The sequence below is a fragment of the Triticum dicoccoides genome, chromosome 1B (genome assembly GCF_002162155.2).
Source record: "Triticum dicoccoides isolate Atlit2015 ecotype Zavitan chromosome 1B, WEW_v2.0, whole genome shotgun sequence".
NCBI classification, from domain to species: domain Eukaryota; kingdom Viridiplantae; phylum Streptophyta; class Magnoliopsida; order Poales; family Poaceae; genus Triticum; species Triticum dicoccoides.
In genome coordinates, this window is record NC_041381.1 from 578,207,182 (window position 1) to 578,220,909 (window position 13,728).

The following is a 13,728-nucleotide window of genomic DNA, read 5'->3' on the forward strand; positions in this document are numbered from 1 at the left end:
GTTTTACCTCCATCGAGAGGGCCCGAACCTGGGTAAAAACATCGTGTCCCTTGTCTCCTGTTACCATCTGCCTAGACGCACAGTTCGGGACCCCCTACCGAGATCCACCGGTTTTGACACCGACACTAGGACTTATACACCTCCTGAGCAAATTAATGTTGAACCTAGTATTGCTATGGTTAAATATCTCTTGGATGAGGATTTAGATGGGCATGTTATTTATTTCTATGGTGAGACTGCTAATATTGCTAGGACAGATACTAAGACACGTAGACATGTCGTAGGCATGCCTGTTATTTCTGTTAAAATAGGAGATCATTGTTATCACGGCTTATGTGATATGGGTGCTAGTGCTAGTGCAATACCTTATTCCTTATATCAAGAAATTATGCATGACATTGCACCCATTGAGTTAGAAGACATTGATGTCACTATTAAGCTTGCTAATAGGGATACCATTAAACCCTTTGGGATTGTTAGAGATGTTGAAGTTTTGTGTCGGAAGGTTAAATACCCTGCTGATTTCCTTGTTCTTGGTTCCACACAAGATGATTTTTGTCCCATTATTTTTGGTAGACCCTTCTTGAATATAGCTAGTGCTAAGATTAATTTTGAAAAGAATATTGTCACTATTGGCATAGATGGTATGTCTCATGAGTTTAGTTTCGCTAAGTTTAGTAGACAACCTCGTGAAAGGGAACCACCTAGTAAGGATGAATTTATTGGTCGTGCTTCCATTGTTGTTCCTCCAACTAATCCGTTAGAATAATACTTGCTAGACCATGAAAACGATATGTTTATGAAGGAAAGAGAGGAAATAGATGAAGTGTTCCTTAAACAGGAACCTATACTGAAACATAACCTTACCGTTGAAATTCTTGGGGATCCCCCTCCACCCAAGGGCGATCCCGTGTTTGAACTCAAACCTTTACCTGACAATCTTAAGTATGCCTATCTTGATGAAAAAGAAATATATCATGTTATTATTAGTGCTAACTTTCAGAGAAAGAAGAAGAAAGATTATTGAAAACTCTGAAGAAGCACCAAGCAGCTATTGGATATACTCTGGATGATCTTAAGGGCGTTAGTCCCACGTTATGTCAACACAAAATTACATTGGAGGACGATGCCAAACCAGTTAGAGATCGTCAAAGACGATTAAATCCCAAGATGAAGGAAGTGGTAAGAAAGGAGATATTAAAGCTCCTTGAGGTATTAAAGCTCCTTGCTGATAGTGAATGGGTAAGCCCTGTCCATTGTGTTCCTAAAAAGGGAGGTATTACCGTTGTTCCTAATGATAAAGATGAATTGATCCCGCAAAGAATTATTACAGGTTATAGGATGGTAATTGATTTCCATAAGTTAAATAAAGCTACTAAGAAAGATCATTACCCCTTACCTTTTATTGATCAAATGCTAGAAAGACTATCCAAACACACACATTTCTGCTTTTTAGGTGGTTATTCTGGTTTCTCTCAGATACCTGTGTCAGCGAAGGATCAATCTAAAACTACTTTTACTTTCCCTTTTGGTACTTTCGCTTATAGACGTATGCCTTTTGGTTTATGTAATGCACCTGCTACCTTTCAAAGATGTATGATGGCTATATTCTCTGATTTTGGTGAAAAGATTTGTGAGGTATTCATGGATGACTCTTCTGTCTATGGATCCTCACTTGATGATTGTTTGAGCAACCTTGATCGAGTTTTGCAGAGATGCGAAGACACTAGTCTCGTCCTGAATTGGGAAAAGTGTCACTTTATGGTTAATGAAGGCATTGTCTTGGGGCACAAGATCTCCGAGAGAGGTATTGAAGTCGATAAAGCCAAAGTTGATGCTATTGAAAATATGCCATGTCCCAAGGACATAAAAGGTATACGAAGTTTCCTTGGTCACGCCGGTTTTTATAGGAGGTTCATTAAGGACTTTTCTAAAATATCTAGGCCTCTGACTAATTTATTGCAAAAAGATATTCCTTTTGTCTTTGATGATGATTGTGTAGAAGCATTTGAAATACTTAAGAAAGCTTTGATCACTGCACCTATTGTTCAGCCACCTGATTGGAATTTACCTTTTGAAATTATGTGCGATGCTAGTGATTATGTTGTAGGTGTTGTTCTAGGGCAAAGAATCGATAAGAAATTGAATGTTATCTAGTATGCTAGTAAGACTCTTGATACTGCCCAGAGAAATTATGCTACTACTAAAAAAGAATTCTTAGCAGTTGTGTTTGCATGTGATAAGTTTAGACCTTATATTGTTGATTCCAAAGTTACTATTCACACTGATCATGCTGCTATTAAATATCTTATGGAAAAGAAAGATGCTAAGCCTAGACTCATTAGATGGGTTCTCTTGCTCCAAGAATTTGATTTGCATATTATTGATAGAAAGGGAGCTGAGAACCCCGTTGCAGATAACTTGTCTAGGTTAGAGAATGTTCTTGATGACCCACTGCCTATTAATAATAGCTTTCCTGATGAACAATTAGCGGTCGTTCATGCTTCTCCTACTGCTCCTTGGTATGCTGATTATGCTAATTACATTGTTGCTAAATTTATACCGCCTAGTTTCACATACCAGCAAAAGAAAAAGTTCTTTTATGACTTAAGACATTACTTCTGGGATGATCCACATCTTTATAAAGAAGGAGTAGATGGTATTATTAGACGTTGTGTGCCTGAGCATGAACAGGAACAGATCCTACGCAAGTGTCACTCTGAATCTTATGGAGGACACCACGCTGGAGATAGAACTGCACACAAGGTACTACAATCTGGTTTTTATTGGCCTACTCTCTTCAAAGATGCTCGTAAGTTTGTCTTATCTTGTGATGAATGTCAAAGAATAGGTAACATTAGTAGATGCCAAGAAATGCCTATGAATTATTCTCTTGTTATTGAACCATTTGATGTTTGGGGCTTTGATTATATGGGACCTTTTCTTGCCTCTAATGGTTATACACATATTTTAGTTGCTGTTGATTATGTTACTAAGTGCGTAGAAGCTATTCCAACTAGTAATGCTGATCATAACACTTCTATTAAAATGCTTAAATAAGTTATTTTTCTGAGGTTTGGAGTCCCTAGATATCTTATGACTGATGGTGGTTCACATTCTATTCATGGTGCTTTCCTTAAGATGCTTGCTAAGTATGATATCAATCATAGAATCGCATCTCCTTATCATCCGCAGTCTAGTGGTCAAGCAGAGTTGAGCAATAGAGAGCTCAAATTAATTTTGCAAAAGACTGTGAATAGATCTAGAAAGAATTCGTCCAAAAAACATGATGATGCATTATGGGCCTATAGAGCTGCATGCAAAAATCCTATGGGTATGCCTCCATATAAGATAGTTTATGGAAAAGCGTGTCATTTGCCTCTCGAACTTGAACATAAGGCATATTGGGCTATTAAAGAGCTCAACTATGACTTCAAACTTGCCGGTGAGAAGGGGTTGTTTGATATTAGCTCCCTTGATGAATGGTGAACTCAAGCCTATGAGAATGCCAAGCTATTCAAAGAAAAAGTCAAACGCTGGCATGATAAGAGGATACAAAAGCGTGAGTTTAACGTAGGAGACTATGTATTATTATTAAACTCTCGCTTAAGATTTTTTGCAGGAAAACTTCTCTCAAAATGGGAAGGTCCTTACATTATCGAGGAGGTCTATCATTCTGGTGCCATAAAAATCAACAACTTCGAAGGAACGAACATTATATTTCAGGCAATCCTATCAATGTTGAAACTAATATTATTGAAACCGTAACTCCTAAGGAATACATAAGGGACACTTTCCAGAACGTCTCAGACTCCGAAAAGGTATAGGTATGTGGTACGGTAAGTAAACCGACTCCAAAACAACTTCAATGCCAAATTTTTATCAGTTTTGGAATATTTAAGAATTTTAGGAAGAAAGAAGTAGTCCGAAAGGGACACAAGGCTCCCACGAGAGTGGAGGGCGCCCCCCCCCTACTGGGCGTGCCCCGCTGTCTCGTGGGCACCTCGTGTGCCTCCCGGACTCCGTTTTCTTGCACGTTACATATTTTGGTTGGTAAAAATTCATTATATATACTCCCGGAGGTTTTGACCACTATATCACGCAAATATCCCCTGTTTTCGTTTCGAGCTATTTCTGTTGCAGATCTAGAGCACCATGACTGCACCCTCCTCCAACAAAGAAGACAAGGATGCTTGGCTATTGAAGATAGAGCTGAAAAGAGAAGAACTAGAAGATATCAACAAGGATGAAGGGATCAAGAAGGCCATGGAGGTTCAAGCTTTGGCAGTGAAAGAAGAATACATCCCTCAACCTTTACCTAACCTTTTCACTCCAATAGAGATCGAAGCTTTTAAGATGATTGAGTTAGCTCGCATACAGAACAAGTATCTTACACAGGAGAATATTCTGTTGAAGGATCATATCGCCGGACTCAAGGGCATTATCCGCAAGCTGGAGGGGCTTTTATGCTCGATGTGTGATTATCCACCCTCATCATCACCTACTCCACCACCTTCGAGGACATAATCACATGGGTATGGGCACTCCCCTTGGCAACTGCCAAGCTTGGGGGAGGTGCCCCGGTATCGTATCATCACACTCCAATCTTTACCGCTCTATTTAGTTCGATCCTTTTAGTAGTTTCTTGACCTAGTAGATTGAAGTTTTGATATCAAGTAGTTTGAGTTTTTCTTTATGATCTCTTTTTGTAATCGAGCCTGTGAGCTATATATAATAAATATTAGTGTTGAGTCAAGGGCTTTGCTTTGTTGCTATGATCTTGATAAAGTAGAAAGAATAAAAGAGTTCATATTGATCTTATGGATAGTGATAGCTTCACATATAGAAAGTATGAGGCATAAAAATTGTTGAGAGTTGATGAACGTAGTTTTGGTCATCATTGCAATTAATAGGAAGTGATAAGGAAAGAGGGGCTCACATACAAATATATTATCTTGGACACCTTTTTATAATTGGGAGCACTCATTAAGTATGACATGCTAAAAGAGTTGACATTGGACAAGGAAGACAACATAATGGTTTATGTTTTCTCACAACTCAGTTAAAGTATATTGTTATTGACCTTCCAAACATGTTGAGCTTGCCTTTCCCCCTCATGCTAGCCAAATTCCTTGCACCAAGTAGAGATACTACTTGTGCTTCCAAATATCCTTAAACCCAGCTTTGCCATGAGAGTCCACCATATCTACCTGTGGATTGAGTAAGATCCTTCAAGTAAGTTGTCATCAGTGCAAGTAATAAAAATTGCTCTTTAAATATGCATACTTATTAGTGTGGAGAAAATAAGCTTTGTACGATCTTGTTGTGGAAGTAATAAAAGCGACAGACTGCATAATAAAGGTCCACATACAAGGGGCAATATAAAGTGACGTTCTTTCGCATTAAGATTTTGTGTATCCAACCCTAAAAGCGCATGACAACCTTTGCTTCCCTCTGCGAAGGGCCTATCTTTTACTTCATGTTTTTACTTTATGTGTTAGTCAAGGTGATCCTCACCTTTCCCTTTTTCATTTTATCCTTTGGCAAGCTCCTCGTGTTTGAAAGATCATGATATATATATCCAATTGGATGTAAGTTAGCATGGGCTATTATTGTTGACATCACCTAAAGGTGAATACATTGGGAGGCAACACAATAAGCCCCTATCTTTCTCAGTGTCTGGCTGAAACTCCATAACCACAAGTACTGCGTGAGTGTTAGCAATTGAAGAAGACTACGAGATAGTTGAGTATGTGAGCTTGCTGAAAAGCCCTATTGTTGACTCTTTTTGATGTTACGATAAATTGCAATTGCTTCAATGACTGAGATTATAGTTTATTAGTTCCCAATGAAGTTTTTGGACCATACTTGACATTGTGAATTGATTGTTACTCGAGCATAGAAATCATATGATAAATTCTATATATATTGTTGTTATAAGAATGATCTTGATGCCCTCATGTCCGTATTTTATTTTTTTATCGACACCTCTATCTCTAAACATGTGGACATATTTTTCGATTTCGGCTTCCGCTTGAGGACAAGCAAGGTCTAAGCTTGGGGGAGTTGATACGTCCATTTTGCATCATGCTTTTATATCAATATTTATTGCATTATGGGCTGTTATTACACATTATATCTCATTACTTATGGCTATTCTCTCTTATTTTACAAGGTTTACCATGAAGAGGAGGAATGTCGGCAGCTGGAATTTCAGCTAGAAAAGGAGCAAATGTTGGAAACCTATTCTGCACAACCCCAAAAGTCCTGAAACTCCATGAAACAACTTTTTGGAATTAATAAGAATTTCTAAGCGAAAGAAATACACCAGGGGGCCCACACCCTGTCCAAGAGACAGGGGGAGCCCCCCCTATAGGGCGCGCCCCTATCTCCTGGGCCCCCTGGTGGGCCTCCGATGTCCATCTTCTGCTATATCATCGCTTTTACCCTGGAAAAAATCGTGGGAAAGCTTACACGATGAAACTCTGCCGCCACGAGGTGGAACCTTGGCGGAACCAATCTAGGGCTCTGGCGGAGCTCTTCTGCCGGGGACACTTCCCTCCGGGAGGGGGAAACCATCACCAACATCATCACCAACGATCCTCTCATCGGAAGAAGGTCAATCTCCATCAACATCTTCACCAGCACCATCTCCTCTCAAAACCCTAGTTCATCTCTTGTATCCAATCTTGTATCAAAACCACAAATTGGTACCTGTGGGTTGCTAGTAGTGTTGATTACTCCTTGTAGTTGATGCTAGATGGTTTACTTGGTGGAAGATCATATGTTCAGATCCTTTATGCATATTATTACTCCTCTGAGTATGAACATGAATATGCTTTGTGAGTAGTTATGTTTGTTCCTGAGGACATGGGTGAGGTCTTTCTATTAGTAGTCATGTGAATTCGGTATTCGTTCGATATTTTGATGAGATGTATGTTGTGTTTTCCTCTAGTGGTGTTATGTGAACGTCGACTACATGACACTTCACCATTATTTGGGCCTAGAGGAAGGCATGGGGAAGTAATAAGTAGATGATGGGTTGCTAGAGTGACAGAAGCTTAAACCCTAGTTTATGCGTTGCTTCGTTAGGGGCTGATATGGATCCATATGTTTAATGTTGTGGTTAGGTTTACCTTAATACTTCTTTTGTAGTTGCGGAAGCTTGCAATAGGGGTTAATCATAAGTGGGATGATTGTCCAAGTAAGGGCAGCACCCAAGTACCGGTCCACCCACATATCAAATTATCAAAGTACCGAGCGCGAATCATATGAACATGATGAAAACTAGCTTGACGATAATTCCCATGTGTCCTCGGGAGCTCCTTTCTCATTATTAGAAATTGTCCAGGCTTATCCTTTGTTACATAAAGGATTGGGCTACCTTGCTGCACTTTACTTATTTTATTTACTTATTACTCGTTACTATTTATCTTCTCACACAACTATCTATCACCTACAATTTCAGTGCTTGCAGGGAAAACCTTACTGAAAACTGCTTATCATTTCCTTCTGCTCCTTGTTGGGTTCGACACTCTTACTTATCGAAAGGACTACGATTGATCCCCTACACTTGTGGGTCATCAGGGCGCAGGCAAGATAATAGTCTCACTGTGAGTTTTATGAAATCTCAAATTATACTTAAGCATCTTCTCATCATTTTCAACAATAAACTCATGTGCTACCATACTCTTGTTATCTAGAAAAGTAGGGGCAACAACTTTTCCTCTTTCTCATAATGCCTAATAGGTATTCTGAAGTGTTTAGCAAGGCGTGAAGCATAGATACCTCCAAAGATGGGGCCTTCGTACGGTTCAAACTTAATCATTTAGCAACAATAGCGCCTAAGCTAATAGTGTTACCCTGAAATAAAGCATGGCACAAAATAACAATACCAGGAACACTAAGGTTTTCATAGTTCCCGCGGCCAATTAAGCATCTACTAGCAAATATTGCAAAGTAACGCAGAACAGGAAAGTGTATGCTAGTAATTCTTGCATCGGAAATCTTCCTCATTTCCCCTATAGTAATCATATCAATAAATCCATCCACATCTCTACGATGTGGTTCCTCTATGCTGCCCCCGAAGGGTACCTTGCAAACCGCACAAAATTCACATAGTGAAACCTCCCTAGCCTCATCATATAGAAAAAACTCCACTCAAGGTGGTGACTTCTTAGTATGAAAGTAAAAAATTTGCACGAAAGTATTAGTGAGTAGGAGATATTGATCGAGCTGGTCATGGAGGAAGTCGGTGAGGCCTGCATTCTCAGCCAAAGAATAAAAATCATCATGAATCCCGTCTGCTCTCAAGAACTCATCACAAGGCCATTCACACAACCGAACTTCCAAGATGGGAGGGAGATTATACTTGGGCTTTTTATTATCCTTGGCTTGTTTATCCTTCGAGCTTTGGCTCAAAGAGTGATACGTCTCCAACGTATCTATAATTTTTTATTGTTCCATGCTATTATATTACCCCTTTTGGATGTTTATGGGCTTTATTTTATACATTTATATCATGTTTGGGACTAGCCTACTAACCGGAGGCCCAGCCCGTATTGCTGTTTTTTTTGCCTATTTCAGTATTTCGAAGAAAAGGAATATCAAACGGAGTCCAAACGGAAGGAAACCTTCGGGAGGGTGATTTTTGGAACAAACATGATCCAGAGGACTTGGAGTGCAAGCCAAGAAGCGGCCAAGGCGGCCACGAGGGTGGAGGGAGCGCCCACCCCCTGGGCACGCCCACGGACATACTTCTTCCTCCTATATATACCCACGTACCCCGAAAACATCCAGGGATCCAACGAAAAACAATTTCCACCACCGTAACCTTCTGTATCCGCGAGATCCCATCTTGGAGCATTCGCCGGCACTCCGTTGGAGGGGGAATCGACCATGGAGGGCTTCTACATCAACACCATAGCCCCTCCGATGAGTTGTGAGTAGTTTACCACAGACCTTCGGGTCCATAGTTATTAGCTAGATGGCTTCTTCTCTCTTTTTGGATCTCAATACCATGTTGTCCCCCTCTCTTGTGGAGATCTATTCGATGTAACTCTTTTTGTGGTGTGTTTGTCGAGATCTGATGAATTGTGGGGTTACAATCAAGTTTATCTATGAGAAATATTTGAATCTCCTCTGAATTCTTTTATGTATGATTGAGTTATCTTTGCAAGTCTCTTCAAATTATCAGTTTGGTTTGGCCTACTATATTGATCTTTCTTGCAATGGGAGAAGTGCTTAGCTTTGGGTTCAACCTTGCGGTGTCCTTACCCCGTGACAATAGGGGTTGCAAGGCACGTATTGTATTGTTTCCATCGAGGATAAAAAGGTGGGGTTTATATCATATTGCATGAGTTTATCCCTCTACATCATGTCATCTTTCTTAATGCGTTACTCTGTTCTTATGAACTTAATACTCTAGATGCATGCTGGATAGCGGTCGATGTGTGGAGTAATAGTAGTAGATGCAGGCAGGAGTCGGTCTACTTGTCACGGACGTGATGCCTATATACATGATCATGCCTAGATAATCTGATAATTATTCACTTTTCCATCAATTGCTCGACAGTAATTTTTTCACCCACTGTAATACTTATGCTATCTTGAGAGAAGCCACCAGTGAAACCTATGGCCCCTGGGTCTATCTTTTATCATATAAGCTTTCAATCTACTTTTATTTGCATATTTACTTTTCCAATATATATTATAAAATACCAAAAATATATTTATCTTATCATACTATCTCTATCAGATCTCACTTTCGCAAGTGGCCATGAAGGGATTGACAACCCCTTTATTGCGTTGGTTGCGAGTTCTTTGTTTGTTTATGTAGGTGCGTGGGACTTTTGAGGAGCCTCCTACTGGATTGATACCTTGGTTCTCCAAAACTGAGGGAAATACTTATGCTACTATTGTTGCATCACCCTTTCCTCTTCAAGGAAAACCAACGCAAGCTCAAGACGTAGTAAGAAGGATTTTTGGCACCGTTGCCGGGGAGGTCTTCGCTCAAGTCAAGACATACCAAGTACCCATCACAAACTCATCTCCCTCGCATTTACATTATTTGCCATTTGCCTCTCGTTTTCCTCTCCCCCACTTCACCCTTGCCGTTTTATTCGCCCTCTCTTTTCCAATCTTCTCCTCTCTCTCTTTCGCTTGCCTTTTTCTGTTTTCTCGTGTGTTAGATCGTTTACCTTGTCATAATGGCTAGTTCGGTCTTTACCCCTTCGTCTCCCGATTTTGAAGTTCTTCACTTCAAACAAAGACAAGGAGAAATTTTAATACATGCTTGGTTTAGGATGTTAGAATCTTATCGTAGTTGCGCTATATAGAAGGAGATTTCAAGATTTTGCTTCGCAATTTTTATGTTGGGTTAACTTTACCCCATAGACAACTCCTTGATTTTGCCCCAAAAGGGAGTTTTATTGAAATTGATCCTAGTTCCGCTTATGAAGTTATAGAGGGGATAGTAGGAGTACTTCCCCTACAAAAAGGGTCACCCATTTCTTATGAAGGAACCAAAATTCTAGAGAAATTATGTGAATTGAAAAAATTTGTTGAACCACTTAAGAATATTGGTGGGAATATCAACCGCATGAGTAATTTGATTAGACTTTGTAATAAGCGGTTAGATGCCTTAGATCAAAAGATCTCCGAACATGAAGGGAAACGCAAGGAGCCTCCCGGACTTGAGCATAACTCCATTAAAAAGTTGAGTGCCAAAGATGGCACTACTTAGATCTATCTTCGCTTTTATGCCTAGCTAGGGGCGTTAAACGATAGCGCTAGTTGGGAGGCAACCCAATTTTATTTGTGTTTTTTGTTTTTGTTTCTGTTTAGTAATAAATTTTGCATCTACCTTCTGTTTAGATGTGTTTTTATGTTTTAATTAGTGTGTGTGCCAAGTAGAACCTATAGGATAACCTATGGTGATAGTTAATTTGATTCTGCTGAAAAACAAAAACTTTGTGCGCACGAAATTAGTTTTGTTAAATCACAGAAACGTTCTTTTGCGTTGATTTTTATTTCTGTAGATCAATTGACAAATTGTCCAGGACTTCCTATTTTGGTAGGATTTTTAGAGCTCCAGAAGTTTGCGTTAGTTACAGATTTCTACAGACTGTTCTGTTTTTGACAGATTCTGCCTTTCGTGTGTTGTTTGCTTATTTTGATGCATCTATGGCTAGTATTAAGTGGTATGAACCATAGAGAACTTGGAATACAGTAGGTTTAACACCAATATAAATAAATAATGAGTTCATTACAGTACCTTATGTGGTGGTTTTGTTTTCTTTCACTAACAGAGCTTATGAGATCTCCTGTTGAGTTTTGTGTTGTGAAGTTTTCAAGTTTTGGGTAAAGATTTGATGGACTATGGAATAAGGAGTGGAAAAAGCCTAAGCTTGGGGATGCCAATGGCACCCCAAGATATTCAATATTAGCCAAAATCCTAAGCTTGGGGATGGCCCCGGAAGGCATCCCCTCTTTCGTCTTCGTTCATTGGTAACTTTACTTAGAGCTATATTTTTATTCGCCACATGATATGTGTTTTGCTTGGAGCATCGTGTATGATATTAGTCTTTGCTTTTTAGTTTACCACAATCATCCTTGCTGTACACACCTTTTGTGAGAAGTCCACTTTATTAGAATTTGCTAGAATACTCTATGTGCTTCACTTATATCTTTTGAGCTAGATAGTATTTTCTCTAGTGCTTCACTTATATCTTTTAGAGCACGACGGTGGCTTAATTTTGAAGAACTAGTCTCTCATGCTTCACTTATATTATTTTGAGAGTATTTTAGAACAGCATGGTATTTGCTATGGTTATGAATTTAGTCCTAGAATGATGAGCATCCGAGTTGGGTATAATAATAACTATCATAGAAAGTGCATAAAATACTAGGATCAATTTGATGCTTGATAATTGTTTTTAGATATATAGGTGGTAATGTTAGAGTCATGCTAGTGGGTAATTATGAAATTGAGAAATACTTGTGTTGAAGTTGGCAAGTCTCGTAGCATGCACGTATGGTAAAAGTTATGTGACAAATTTGTTGCATGAGGTGCTCTTTTGATTGTCTTCCTTATGAGTGGAGGTCGGGATCGCGCGATGGTTAACTCCTACTAACCCTTCCCCTAGGAGCATGTGTAGTAGTACTTTGCTTCAAGGGCAAGTAGACTTTTGCAATAAGTATATGAGTTCTTTATGACTAATGTGAGTCCATGGATATACACACACTCACTATTTCACTTTGCTAGCCTCTATTATACCACGCAACTTTCGCCGGTATCATGCACCCATTATTTACCTTCCTCAAAACAACCACCATACCTACCTATTATGGCATCTCCATAGCCATTCCGAGATATATTGCCATGCAACTTTCCACCATTCCATTTATTATAGCACACTTCATCATTGTCATATTGCTCTTTGCATGATCATGTAGTTGACGTCGTATTTGTGGCAAAGCCACCTTCATAATTTTCATACATGTCGCTCTTGATTTATTGCATATCCCGGTACACCACCGGAGGCATTCATATAGAGTCATATCTTGTTCTAGTTTTGAGTTGTAATTCTTGAGTTGTAAATCAGTAAAAGTGTGATGATCTTCATTATTAGAGCATTGTCCCAGTGAGGAAAGGATGATGAAGACTATGATTCCCCCACAAGTCGGGATGAGACTTCGGACTTTACAAAAAGAAAAGAAAAAAAAGAGAAAGGCCAAAAAAGGCGAAATAAAAAAAGAAAAAAGAAAAGAAAAAAAGAGAAGAAAAAAATAAAATGAGAGAAAAAAAGAGAAGGGACAATGCTACTATCCTTCTTACCACACTTGTGCTTCAAAGTAGCACCATGATCTTCATGATAGAGAGTCTCCCATGTTGTCACTTTCATATACTAAGTGGGAATTTTTCATTATAGAACTTGGCTTGTATATTCCAATGATGGGCTTCCTCAAAATGCCCTAGCTCTTCGTGAGCAATCAACTTGGATGCACATCCACTTAGTTTCTTTTGTTGAGCTTTCATATATTTATAGCTCTAGTGCATCCGTTGCATGGCAATCCCTACTCACTCACATTGATATCTATTGATGGGCATCTCCATAGCCCGTTGATACGCCTAGTTGATGTGATACTATCTTCTCCCTTTTTGTCCTCACAACCACCACCATATACCACCATAGTGCTGTGTCCATGGCTTGCGCTCATGTATTGCATCAGAGTTGAAAAAGCTGAAGCGCGTTAAATAGTATCAACTAATTGCTTGGCTGAAACCGGGATTGTGCATGATGGGAGTATTTTGTGTAATGAAAATGAAGCATGGCCTAACTATATGATTTTGTAGGGATAAGCTTTGTTTGGCTATGCTATCTTGATAGGACATGATTATTTGTTAGTATGCTTCGAAGCATTATTATTCTTTATGTTTTATAAGCTTTTATCTTGAATCATTTGGATCTGAACAATCATGCCACATTAAAGAAAATTACATTGAGAAATATGCACTACAAAAAAAGACACATCCATGACATTTTGGGCCGAATGAAATTTTTTTTCTGTCATACATACGACACTTCTATGATGATAATTGTCACAAAACCCGGTATCATCATAGATGTGGTGGGCTCCTACTTCTATGACAAAAAATCATGACAAAAAATGGGGTTTTCATCCTGGGCGGGCCGGAGATGCAGCTGCATGACATTCTTTGGGTCA